General features: G+C 45.5%; 1 protein-coding gene across 1 annotated transcript in view; it reads left to right on the top strand.

The window, feature by feature from the left end:
* Positions 1-13608, top strand: part of DHX8 (DEAH-box helicase 8) — a 318773-nt gene that overhangs the window by 85614 nt on the left and 219551 nt on the right. The gene's annotated exons all lie outside the window — the stretch shown is intronic.

The following is a 13608-nucleotide window of genomic DNA, read 5'->3' as shown; positions in this document are numbered from 1 at the left end:
GTTGCTACCAGCTAAGCTGATCCTTTTATTTGATGGACCAGAGTCCACTTCAACCTCAGGACACTTCCTCAAGAAGATTTGGTCTTGGTTGCCCAGCAGGCACCTAGTCGTCCAGTGTTCAGAGCAGCTGGGCTTTCGACAGGAGCACGCTTCTTTAGGGTGGCTAGCCACCTATTCATTTGTGTCACTTCCTCCATCCTGGCACAAGTGGAGCTCTTTTCCATGGGTAGGCTTTTATAACTTTTTCCCCCTATCCTTACCACTTTTCTACCTATCTGTTCTTTTTCCGTCTTTTTCCCCTACTGCTTTTCCTGTCCATTTGGAACCCTCTATTGAAGGGCACTTAGAATGTTGGCATTGGTAATGAGAGCATCCCTGTGAGGTAAGACTGAAGAAACTGGATCTCTCACCGATGTATGTTGAGTAAAGTGTCGTACCTTTTACACATCCTGCCTATGAGACACTTTTTTCAATGATGATGAGGATGGGATGCTACGCAGGGGACAATATTGTGTCTTCACCGATGAAGCATTGAATTCTCTGCATTTCCTTTGAAGACAATCTTGGGTATAGTTACTTCTGCAAATGATTTTACTGTTCCATACTCACACTGTGTTGTTTCTGTAGGTTTGTGGTTGTCATCAGAAATACAGCCAGGATGACTGTCAGTTACTTTAACTGCTTCATTTGTGATATGTGTTACAACAAACAAATGATGGACGGAATGCTGACAATGCAAACATTCTCCCTCTGTCAAAAGATCTGGGTTAAGTCCATCGTTCTTTTGCCCACTACGCCACCCCAGCTTGGACCCAGCCACGTGCAAATCAGTCTTGACTCTGTGCCCCATGGGAACAGTCCAGACCGAACAGCCAGGCCAGATCCTCCCTGACCCAAAACAAGCATCCTGGGACTGGTTTCAGGATATGTCACCCTTCTTCAGCCAGGCTAGCTTGAATCCATTGGCTCAGTGAGCAAGGGACCCATGTCTGGGCATACCCATACCACTTAGGGCAAAAAGTGTTACAGCAAACAAATGATGGACGGAATGCTGACAGTGCAAACATTTTCCCCCAGTCAAAAGATCTGGGTTAAATCCATTGTTCTTTTGCCCACTATGCCACCCCAGTTTGGACCCAGCCATATGCAAATCAGTCTTGACCCTGTGCCCCCTGGGAACAGTCCAGACCGAACTGCCAGGCCAGGTCCTCCCTGGACCGGAAACAAGCATCCTGGAACCTGTTTTAGGGTATGTCACCCTTCTTCAGCCAGGCTAGCTTGAATCCAGTGGCACAGTGAGCAGTGGATTTAGGCCCAGATCTCTGTACTGGGGTGAATGTATGACATTGTTCTGCATTCTGTCCATCAACTCTACTTTTTGCATTTGTCACCCGAGTGGGACGGGTATGCCCAGACGTGGGTCCCGTTGGAGTCAAGCTATCCTGGCTGATGAGGGCTGAAATGCATAAACTCAGTACAGTTAGCATTGTTACATTTACATAAAATAGAAAGGAAAAAGTCATTTTATAAAGACTGTGGAAATAAGGACATTTAGGCCTGACTACTCTCCCCTTGACTAGAAGAAGTTTATTTTATAAAAAGGACGATCTCTGGGCTTTGCCAGCAGACCCATACCTTGAAGCCTGGATGTAAGGTTTACATCAAAGGAACAGCAGAGCTCTTCTCCATGGAACGGCTTTCTCCATGTGTGGTAAAACAACATGCAACAACGTAATATCAAAGCACAAGTCTTATTTACTGCAGCTGTGTGTAGCATGTTATTACTAGGTGCTAGGGACTGGCCAGAACAGAATAGCAAGGGGCATCGTTGATAGACCTTGCACACAATGTTCAGACTACTCCAGGAAAGGCAGGGGACGAGAAAGCAGCCTGTTCTCTGTGAAAGGCACAAAGTCTTGCAAGAATAAAGTCATATAGTAACATGCACAAAAACAACATCATGGCAGCGAAGCTGATGCTAACTTAGCAAGGTGGACAATGTCCCTAAGGGCCCATATAACAACCTCCACTTGGTATGGTCATAGGACATAGACAAAGGACCAAAACAGAGTTCAAAAGTCAAGCAGAGTTCAAAGCTTTTGAAAAAACCAAATTGGCGAGAATCGAAATAAAAAAGAAACAATATTGTCAATAGTTCATATTAAAATAGAGGGCCTCCTGGAATAACAAAGTTGTTATGAAGGAGATCCTATGAAGGATGTGGGAAGTCCATCAAGGTGTGTGAACCGAGGAATGCAATTCCCTCCAACAGATCATCCCTATCGTTGGTACAAAAAAGGGATGGTATCCAATTAAGGAAGTCAAAGGCACAAATGTACTCCCCATAATCAGAGGCATCTAAAAGCATAAGTGGGCAGTTTGCGTTATATTAGAATAAACTTTGTTGCAGGACGTTCTGCGTAGCCACACAGACATCCCATACAGCCAATACTCCAAGTGCAGCCGCACTCGCCATACGGCCATCCCCAGAACAAGCCTGGTCATGAGCCTCTAAGGGGCCCATCAACTGGATAAAATCCGGGACTGGACATGAAAATACTGGTTGCACGCAAGTAAAGTAAGCAAAGCGAAAAGTTAATCCATAACGGACGCCAAGCGTTGATAATGGCAAGCATCCAAAAACGTGTTGAATGCGATCACGGTACAGCTGCAATTGGCTTGGTCTGTGCAGTACCACAAGAGGAGCAACCATTACGCAGCAGGAACAGGAGAAGCAGGATTCCAGCACCTAACGCCAATACTAAGGGAAAGCCTCCAAAATGTGCAAGGCCTTTCGTGTCAGACACATTAAATATTTGGTGCATTAGCTCCCCAAAATGTTGTCGGAGGCGGGTGTTCAGAAGGGACTGTATCTCACTAAAAGTCCTAGCCACCTGTAATTTGAATGTCTCTTGGGCCAAAGTGAGAGACGCCTCTTGTTGGGATAAAAGCGATTAGAGCCTGCTCAACTTGTTGAAATCTGTTTTCAAAGTCGAAATGGAAGGCCAAATTGAACTATCTAGACTCCCATGTGGGAGTGGAAAAGCACATTGCTACAACAAGTTACAGCATGGGAAACCGTTACTAAATACGGGACTCCTGTCCTTAAACCACAGCAGTCTTGGTTGTTCAAAATAAGATAACTCCCATTTGTTAGCAATGTAAAAGCAGTAATTATTGACAGAACTGGGGTCCCTTTAAAAAACAAGCAAGATTGGGTGCTGACACATTACACATGCCGTGCAACTTAATGTGTTTGCATACCAGGGAATGTTCTATTGTGGAATCTCAGTTCTCCCCTGTAAGAAACACTTCTTTATCCTCCCTCTGACATCTGTAATTGAAAGGTAGGGACCGCAACTCATGTAGAAAAGCACTACCGTATGGTTCAAACTGCCAAATGGAAATTGTTGCATGCATGATTTCAATTGAAATAGCGAAAATAAATCATGCATGCAAAAGGGAGAGAGATAACCCCATGAATTAACCAAACAGCAGAGTCCATTTCCGCCACCGAGAACGGCAAGGGCTCTAATTGTTCAATATGCAATAGTGTATATGTAGCATCGTTCATGGACAGAAATATTACTTTGAACAGTATCAATAACAGATTAAACAATATTGTCTGACGTATAAATGCGTGAGGAAAGTGTGTTAATTCTGTTGTCTACTACGGCAAGCTCTTTTTCTAAATTGGCTTTATCAATTTGGCGCAGACGAAAAGCAGCTTCAATCTGCGAAAGTTTCCAAATTTCATTGTAAGCAGCATAAATAAATCGTTTCGCTCTTGGCCCTAAGATGAAATAAGCCAAATTGATGTCATGTAACAGCAGAGAAAGATGTTGCTTCACTGATGTCAACGTGGAATGTTCAACCATTGTCGGCATAACTTACCCACCGAATATGTAGTGACCGAATGTGTAACGGTATACAGAGGATCAGGTCTAGTATGAATGAAACCGGATGTAAAATTATATAAACACATTTCACATGCATTTGTATTAGTTTGCCACACTAGCCACCCAGAAGAATCAACTTCAGAGACATTGAAAGTGTTATTTAGAAATAAAGCTTGTAATGCCTTGATTGTATAATTTGTGCGAGTACGCCAATCATCCTATTCCACCAAGGACGGAATAGATGGGGTATTTAAATTTTTTACAGTTGCCAGGCCAAAACACATTGTTTGGTACACTGTATCATTTAGAAACAAAATTTGAGCTGGGATCAGGCAGGCATGATGTAAAGCTTCAGTTCACTGAACCTGCAAATGCTTCGTGCCCCAGATGGATTTTAAATCAATAGTCTCTTTCCAATGATCATAACCCTGCATAGCCAATTTATTTCTGAACAAGTTGGTGTAAATCCATGTTCGAGGCATATGGGCTGCTGAATTCATATCTGTGCATAGATTGCCGCCTAGTGTTGGGTCCGGATGATTGCACATTGTTGTCCTGGAAGAGCCTTCGAAGTATCACGAGATAGGTGGCTCCTCCTTTGGACTACAGTGCGCATGGGCATCCTCTCCATCCTCAGATTATTTTCTTCCGCCATTGGGTTTGGATGTACTTTCTTACTCTGAGTTCGGAAATATATATTTGTAACTTTCGAAAGGCCAAAAGGCCTTCGGGGCGTCGGTATTGTATCTTCGATCAGTACCCACACCTTATTCCTGTTCTTTCTACTCGGGACGTCGAATCGGGCTGCGTGGCCTTCGACACCAGGGCCAATTGTCAATGGAACGAAGTCCTTTCAAGTGATGCCCCTACTGTAACTCTAAATACCTGCACATCGATAAACACCCAGTCTGTAATAAGTGTTTATCGCCTGAAAGCAACGAAGCCGACTGCTTAGCCTGTGCTCAATTTAGGTCAAAAAAGACTCTTCGAGTTCGACGTGCGGCGCGACAGACGATGCAGAAGTCAGCGCCCGAGCCAGACAACATCTTTGAAGACGAAGAAGAAGTCGTCGAGCCTGAGGACTCGGATCAGCAGTCGGAGCAGGCGTCTGAACACAACTCCAACTACTGCGTCGATGACGAGGAATACATCATCGGGGTAGGAGACGGCGAACCAGGCATGGGAGCCGTCGAGGACGACTCCGGCGAAGACACTGGGCCGGGCGTGCGTACGGAGCCCGATAAATTCGCAGGTTCAGATCCAGAGGCTCAGGTCGAGGCATCGCCGGAAGGCCTTAGCCAAGATCAGCACGATGATTCAATAGCCCCGCAGTTAAGCCCGGCTACGAATATAATACAAGAGCCATCGGTACGACATTCCAAAATTCTGGAGAAATCAAAACCAAAAGTGATAGCTACCAAACAGAAACCGAAACTTATCGACATCCCATTCTTCGGACCGAAAATGGCGGATCCGTCGAAGCCGACCAAGCAAAAGCAGGTTGTCGACCCATCAAGGTCGCTTGCAAAGGTTGTCGAGGCCAGAGCCACTACTCCACGTTCGCGGTTAAGCGGAAGGCAGTCGACCCGACCACAACGGCGTCGACGCCTGGCAACACTAAAAGAGGACTCGAACGGACAACGGTTTTCGATCTGAAGTTACGCGTGGAACAACCGAAGCACGCAAAGACACTTAAGCCAAAGTCAAGTCTCGAGCCGAAGACCCCCGTCGAATCAAGGGACCGAAGCATCGCTTCGAAGCAACATGCTCCAAAGTCGGCGCCGGGCCACAAAATGGTTATCGAACAACCAAAAACTGTCGGATCGATAACCACAGCTCCAAAACAGATCATAGAGGCTACAAAAACGGTACAACAACCGAAACCTCTCGGACCGAACAAATTCGGACTCCCTCCGCATATAAAGCCAAGGGTGCTCGAAAAACATAGCGGATTCTAACCGTCCCAGCAAAAGAGGCCAAGATTGGGGGAAAAAGCTACAGTAGCAGAGGAACAGGAACCCTCAGCTGAAGAACAATCTAAACTGTATGTCGACCCCGGCACTGGGAAGGTTACCCTGTTAAAACTGAAAATCAGGCCAGAACCTAATGTTGAGTCCTACAAAATCCCTCAAAAAAGGAAAAGAGACACTTCAACATCTCCAGTGCTCTTTGAACCTATCACACCATATGTGCAGGACACATATATGTACTCGCCCACACGCACAGATGACTATGGGGAGTATGAGGACAATGACCAATACAATTATCCAACAGATGCTGACCAGGACACACAAACTCAGCCATGGACTGACCCTGTGGATCCTGGAGATTCTCAAACAATTCCTGATAATACTGCATACACTGTAAAAACATTGCCTACAGAGGACACAGCTGCCTTTAACGCGCTGCTAGAATGGGCTGCATATAATCACCATGTGGAGATGCACGCAGATCCCATTGATGAGGACTTCCTCTTTGACACTTTTAGCGCCTCTGAGAAAAACGTCAAAACATTACCAATGCTAAAAGGGATGCTTAAACATGCAGGGGACATAGTCAAAGACACCACTAGGGCACGGGTCATTAACCCTAGGATAGAGAAAAATATAGACCAGCCCCAGTTGACCATACATACATTAGGGGACATCTGCCTTTGGACTCTAGTTGTCTCCAATGCATGTAAACATGCTAATTCTCAAACATATGGCGAAGCTCCACCTCCAGACAAAGAGTCCAAAATTCTGGAGGCATCAGGAAAAAGGGTGGCTGCTTAAGCAGCTAACATCTGGAGAATTGCAAACATGCAAGCCCTGTTAGCTAGATATGACAGGGTGCACTACGACACACTGGAACAACTATTTCAACACCTACCTGACCTTTATAAAGAACAGGCAGAATTCCTGATACAGGAGGGCAAGCTCATATCTAATGCATCCATAAAATGTGCCTTAGATGCAGCAGATACAGCAGCCAGGGCTATGAACACCAGCGTCATGCTTAGACAACATGCGTGGCTACGCATCTCCAGGTTTAAAAATGAAGTTCAAACCACTTTACTTAATCAACCCGTTAACCCTGACTTTTTATTTGGTCCTGATGTGGACACCATACTGGACAAAATGAAAAAGGACACCGAGACAGCCAAGTCTATGGGTGCCCTGCAGTCACAGCAATATAGAGGCGGATAGAGGCGGTTCCTTTCGTCGCTCCAGCAACAGAGGAGCTCTTAGAGGAGCCTCAACACAGCAAACCTCTTATAATAAAAGCAACACGCAAAACACCTACAACAAGAACAGTAGAGGTGGATACCGTGGCAATAGCACCAAGGGTAGAGGATGAGGAAATAACACCTCCAGGTCCTCCACCAACACCAAACAGTGACTTCTTGTCACTACCCCCAGACCATGCAACACCGGTCGGGGGGAAGACTACAGCAGTTCCTGCCAGTCTGGGAAGTCATAACTACAGACAGGTGGGTGAGGCAAATTATACAGCATGGGTATTGCCTAGAATTAATGTCAACACCGCCTAAGATACCCCCAAAACAACGTCCTATGTTCGCAGAACACCTACACTTATTGCAGCAGAAGGTAATCAGCATGCTACAAAAAGGGGCCATAGAACTAGTACCCTTAGAACACCAAGGTACAGGGGTGTACTCTCTGTATTTTCTAATCCCCCAAAAGGACGGGTCTCTCAGGCCAATTTTAGATCTCAGACCCCTAAACCAATACATCTTGTCAGAGCATTTCCACATGATCACTCTGCAGCAGGTGTTGCCACTGTTGCGTCAAGGAGACTTCCTCGCAAGATTAGACCTCAAAGACGCATATTTCCATATACCTATACACCGACACACAGGAAATACCTCAGGTTCACAATTCAGAACCAGCACTACCAATTCAAGGTCCTCCCCTTTGGGGTCACAACAGCCCCAAGGGTGTTCCCAAGTGCTTAGCAACAGTAGCTGCACACCTCAGAAGACAGCACATACATGTCTATCCATATTTGGACGACTGGCTGATACAAGCACAGTCAGCCCAGCAGTGTGCCAGCCACATGTCGCGCACAATTCACCTCCTGCACGACCTAGGTTTCTCGCTGAACTACAACAAATCCCGTCTCCAGCCTGCCCACGTCCAGCAGTATCTGGGAGCAACAATAGACACTCTGGCAGCAAAAGCACAACCAAATCCTGCCAGAATAAACAGCATCCAAATGCTCATCCAGAAGTTCAGGCCACAACACTCTCTCCCAGCCCAAGTGTTTATGCAACTGATTGGCATGATGGCCTCATGCATCTTCATAGTCCCTCATGCCGGACTTCACATGCGTCCTCTGCAAGAGTGCCTAGCACGGCAGTGGAACCAGGCTCAGGGCCAATTAAACGACCTAGTGTTGGTGACCAGTCGCGCATACAACTCTCTGCATTGGGGGAAACCACAAAACCTTTGCAAGGGACGACTGTTCCAGGAGCCTGTACCACAAATTGTGCTCACAACGGACGCATCCCTGATAGGGTGGGGAGCACATGTTCTCCACCACACAATAAAGGGCCCATGGACCACGCAGCAGAAACAATTGCACATCAACCTGCTAGAACTGATGGCAATTTTCATGGCAATGAACGCTTTCAAGGTACATCTCCGCAACAAGACCGTGTTGATCCGGACGGACAACATGACTGCGATGTACTACCTACAGAAACAGGGAGGAACACACTCTCCACAGCTGTCGCATCTGGCACAAAAAGTGTGGAAGTGGGCCATCCAGAGAAACATTTTTCTCCTGGCGGAACACCTCCCACGCAAGGACAATCAGATAGCGGATCTGCTCAGCCGGTCCTTCGCCGCAAGGTTCCCACACCCGCAGTCTCGGGGGAATGCGATATGGATGAACTGGTCAGGCAAATTTGCATACGCTTTTCCATCAGCACCGCTGATAACCGCTAATGGCACGCAAACTGTGCCAGCATTCCATGACGCTAATCCTAGTTGCTCCCACGTGGGCGAGGCAACTGTGGTACACCACGTTCCTAGAACTTTCCGTGGTGCCCCATTAAATGCTACGCCTAACACCCAGCCCCTTAACGCAGAGCCATGGAGACATTCAGCACCCAGATCCTCAGCAGCTGAACCTTGCTATCTGGCTCCTGAGGTCTTAGAGTTCGGCTACCTCAACTTACCTCCTGACTGCATGAACATTATCAAGGAGGCAAAGCCTATCACAAGAGCTTGCTATGCGTCAAAGTGGAAGCGTTTTGTCATTTATTGTAACAACAACGACATAAACCCACTAGACGCGTCTATTCAAAATATCATATGCTATCTTTTGCACTTACACCGCTGCAATTTAGCCTATACGTCCATACGGATACACTTAGCAGCCATAGCTGCTTACCTTCGGAACAGACAGCATCTTTCGCTGTTCAGGGTGCCTGCAATTAAGGCATTCATGGAGGGCCTCAAACGAGTGATTCCACCAAGACACCCACCTTCCCCTGTCTGGAACCCAAACGTCGTTTTAACCAGACTAATGGGACCTCCTTTTGAGCCATTACACTCCTGTGAGATACAATTTTTAACATGGAAGGTGGATTTTCTCGTAGCCATTACTTCGCTTCGAAGAGTTAGCGAGCTGCAGGCTCTAACTATTCAAGAGCCATTCATTCAAATTCACGCAAATAGGGTCGTGCTTTGGACAAACCCTAAATTCATGCCCAAAGTGGTATCACAATTCCACATAAATCAAACAATAGAACTGCCAGTGTTCTTCCCAAATCCACAGTCAGTACCTGAAAGAGCCCTGCACACACTGGATGTTAAAAGAGCTCTATGTATTACATAGACAGAACAAAAGATTTCAGGAAGACAAAACAGTTGTTTGTTGCCTTTTCACCACAGCACAAAGGTAACCCTATTTCAAAGAATGGCTTAGCTAGCTGGATAGTCAAATGCATCCAAATATGTTACATTAAAGCTAAACGTACTTTAACAGTGCCCCAAAAAGCGCATTCCACACGCAAAATGGGGGCGTCTATGGCTTTCCTAGGGAACATCCCTCTATAGGGAATATGTAGAGCAGCCACATGGACAACCATACATACATTTACCAAACACTACTGCGTAGATGTACCCTCCAAGCAGCTGTAGGACAGGCAGTTCTCAAAACTCTTTTTCAGACTGCTGCAGATGGCACAGGCAGCCACCGCTAGGGGAGAGACTGCTATACATTCTATGCACAGATATGAATTCAGCAGCCCACATGCCTCGAATGGAATATGCTACTTACCAGTATGCATCTGTTCTTGGCATGTAGGGCTGCTGACATTCATATTGCCCGCCTTCCTCCCCGGTGCCTGTTGCAGCTGTAGCACTCATTCATTCATTCTTACTCTTACTTTCTTGCATGGACATCTCTTACTGTATCACACTCCATCTCTGCCACAGTGGCGAAAAACAATCTGAGGATGGAGAGGATGCCCAAGCTCACTGTAGTCCAGAGGAGGAGCCACCTATCTCGTGATACTTCGAAGACTCTTCCAGGACAACAATGTGCAATCATCCGGACCCAACACTAGGCAGCGATCTATGCACAGATATGAATGTCAGCAGCCCTACATGCCAAGAACAGATGCATACTGGTAAGTAGCATATTCCTTAGTGTGGATCAACATAAATTTGGATTGTGAAGATGGACGAAGTTTAAAGTAATAGGATTCTGGATTAGATACGTCATAATCTGTAAAAAAAAAAGTGAACTTATCCCTAAGAGTTTTAGAACTCCCCTCTATGGGAGTAGGACAATGCTCCCTTTGTGTAAAATTAAAACAGGTTTCATTGTGTTTGTTCTATGGAAAAAATGATGCCCATAATGTTGATAACAAAATAAATCCCCATAATTGGCTCAATTTGAATACAAATCTTCAGCATCAAAAGCAGCATAATATTTTAAATCTGAACGTTCTGGCAAATAATAACCTCTTGTTTTCCTTTGGCTTCAAACTGTCTTGGTTGATCATGTCCCTGTGGCGCAGGTTGACTTTTGCCACGATCTTGGCTTGCCACTGCTTTGACTTGAGAGCAGATGTGTCCTGTGAATACCAAGGAGAACACTGATCAGGGTCTTGAAATCTATCAGGAGCCTTAATTTTCGCTCTGTCGCGTAAGTCAGAAGTTCGCTCAGAAGACTCTGGTGTCGGTGAACCAGCACCCAAACCTTGCGTCTGTTGTTACTGGCCCGTTTTTTTATTCTTCCCGTTCTTTTTAGGAAAGACTGGAAACCCAAATTGATCAGTCTGGGCTTTTTGTTGAATTTGAGATTGAGTTTGAGTAAAAGGTTTAACTCCCAAACTATTGCGGCCTATGGTCTTATAAGCCTTTGCAATAATTGATGGCAATTCGCTTGGTTTGTCTGCATCAGGGACAACCACCAAGCAGTTTGCCACTTGAAAGCTTACTGCATCGGCCAAGGATCATATCGGCAACCACGTCGCACACCCCCACCAATCACATCCCCAGCTTCACAGCCGCTTTGGCTCTGTATTCATCTTGAACACGTTTAATCACGGAGGGGAGTACGGTAATGGAGGGAGTGCTGAAACCTTCGAATATACCGCTGCAATCACCTTGCCCCAGGTGTTACAATCAGCTAACTCGGGAAGTAAGTCTTTAGGCAAACTTATAGTCAAAATCCTGTGTTTTTCCACAGGAGAGGTATTTGGAGTTGTCCAAATTTTTCAGCAAGCCAATAAGGTAACTCATCCTTATTCTGTGGTTTCTTGTCCATTACTGAATTAACCATAACGGGACTGATAATTACACCACCAGGTCCCGCAGGTTGTGCAGCAACGCCAGGTGGTCCCACCTGGAAGTTGAGCGACATGAACTGTATAACTGCTCCATGCACGCGCACTAAAGACGTATGTAACACGCAGAGTTCTGTAAGCGTTTCTGTTGTCAGCTGATGCAGGTGAGTGGTATAACCATCCAAAACGGGCCACATGGCCCCATCTATATATAAAGGACCTAAACGGACCTGCGTGATTAAGTGAGGAAGGGCGCCATTAAACCAAATTTGGTGTTGCCAAACTGTAAGCGGAATCTCAAGAGTCCGATAGGACCGTAGGCGTATATTCATGAAACAAATTATCTGCTCCATCCCCCGCCGGAAAGGTGACCCAAGAATAAAACACTTTGAAGAGGTAAGCAGCATCCGCTTCTACTACAAAAATCAGCGCAAACACCCTCATTAGGGACTCCATTTTTACTCAAATATGCGGTGAGTGCTTCCTGATTAGGGCCCGGAATTGCGACTGCCATAATGAACAATAAAGAAAAACAACATTGAGCACAGCAGTGCAATAACGGGTCAAGAAATAGAAGGAAACCTTTTAAAACGTCAAGCTTGAAAAAACCCCAAAAAAGTCAAAATGGGAGGTTACACCGTCACAGCTGTCTCCGTAAACGGAAGTGAGGGTATTGTGGACTTGCACAAGCACTACTCAAGAGTTTGCAGATAAGAACCAGACCAAACGTTGGCGGTGCCATGTTGCAGGGATTCTGCACATAGGCAGAACTATGCGCAGGAAAACCGGACCTCAGTGAATTGGGGTGTACCAACCTACCACATCAGTACCCAAAATACCAAACCGACTAGCTATAGTGTCTCATTCGTTCTCCTCCAAATATCATGGAGCCACAAATGATTAGACAACCTGGAACGCAACAATCCAGACTCTCTCAGGAATCGCGGGAGCAAGATGTACTCTTTCACTCACTCACTCACTCGTACTTGCCCACAATGAGAATAGGCAGAGTCACTGAAATAGTTCAAAATGTTTATTGTAACTATTGTGCTTTACAATACAGTATACGTGCCACTACTAGCAGCAAAATGCATAAACTCAGCACAGTTAGCATTGTTACAATTCCATAGAATACAAAGGGAGAAGTAATTTTACAGAGACTGTGGAAATAATGACCTTTAGGCCAGACCACCCTCCCCTTGACTAGAAGAAGTTTATTTTATAAAAAGGACGAGCTCTGCGTTTTGACAGCAGACCCATACATTAAAGCCTGGATGTAAGTTTTACATCATAGTAACAGCAGAGCTCTTCTTCATGGAACGGCTTTCTCAAAGTGTGTTAAAACAACATGCAGCAACGTAATATCAAAGCATGAGTCTTAAGTACTGCAGCTGTGTGTAGCATGTTATGTCTAGATGCTAGGGACTGACCAGAACCAAATGACAAGGGGTATTGTTGATCAACCTTGCACATCGTGTTCAGACTAAACTCCAGGAAAGGCAGGGAATGCAAAAGCAGCCCGTCCTCATGTGAAAGGCACAAACAGCGTCTTGCAAAAACCAAGTTCGATCTAAAAAATAATGCATCTTGGTCGTCTTTTAATACCTGCAATGAAGAATCTATTCTTAAAATGCTTACTGCACTGAACCCGGCGAATCACTTCACCGACACTCTCCCTCTAAACCTCGTAAAAGACTTCATCCCATTGTTGTTGCCTCTAGGGGCCAAGATTATATTTATTTATTTATTTATTTATTTATATGATTTTTAATGCGCAGCTAATACCCAAGGGTGTCTAGGCGCAGAAGATACTCTAGGATACGATGATCAGCGCACAAACTTATTGGTTGAAGAGCCAGGTCTTCAAGGCCCTACGAAAACAGATGAGAGTAGGGGCAATTT

This window comes from Lissotriton vulgaris, chromosome 5 (assembly GCF_964263255.1).
Source record: "Lissotriton vulgaris chromosome 5, aLisVul1.2, whole genome shotgun sequence".
Taxonomy (NCBI): Eukaryota; Metazoa; Chordata; class Amphibia; order Caudata; family Salamandridae; genus Lissotriton; species Lissotriton vulgaris.
This window is presented reverse-complemented; position numbering and strand designations above follow the sequence as displayed.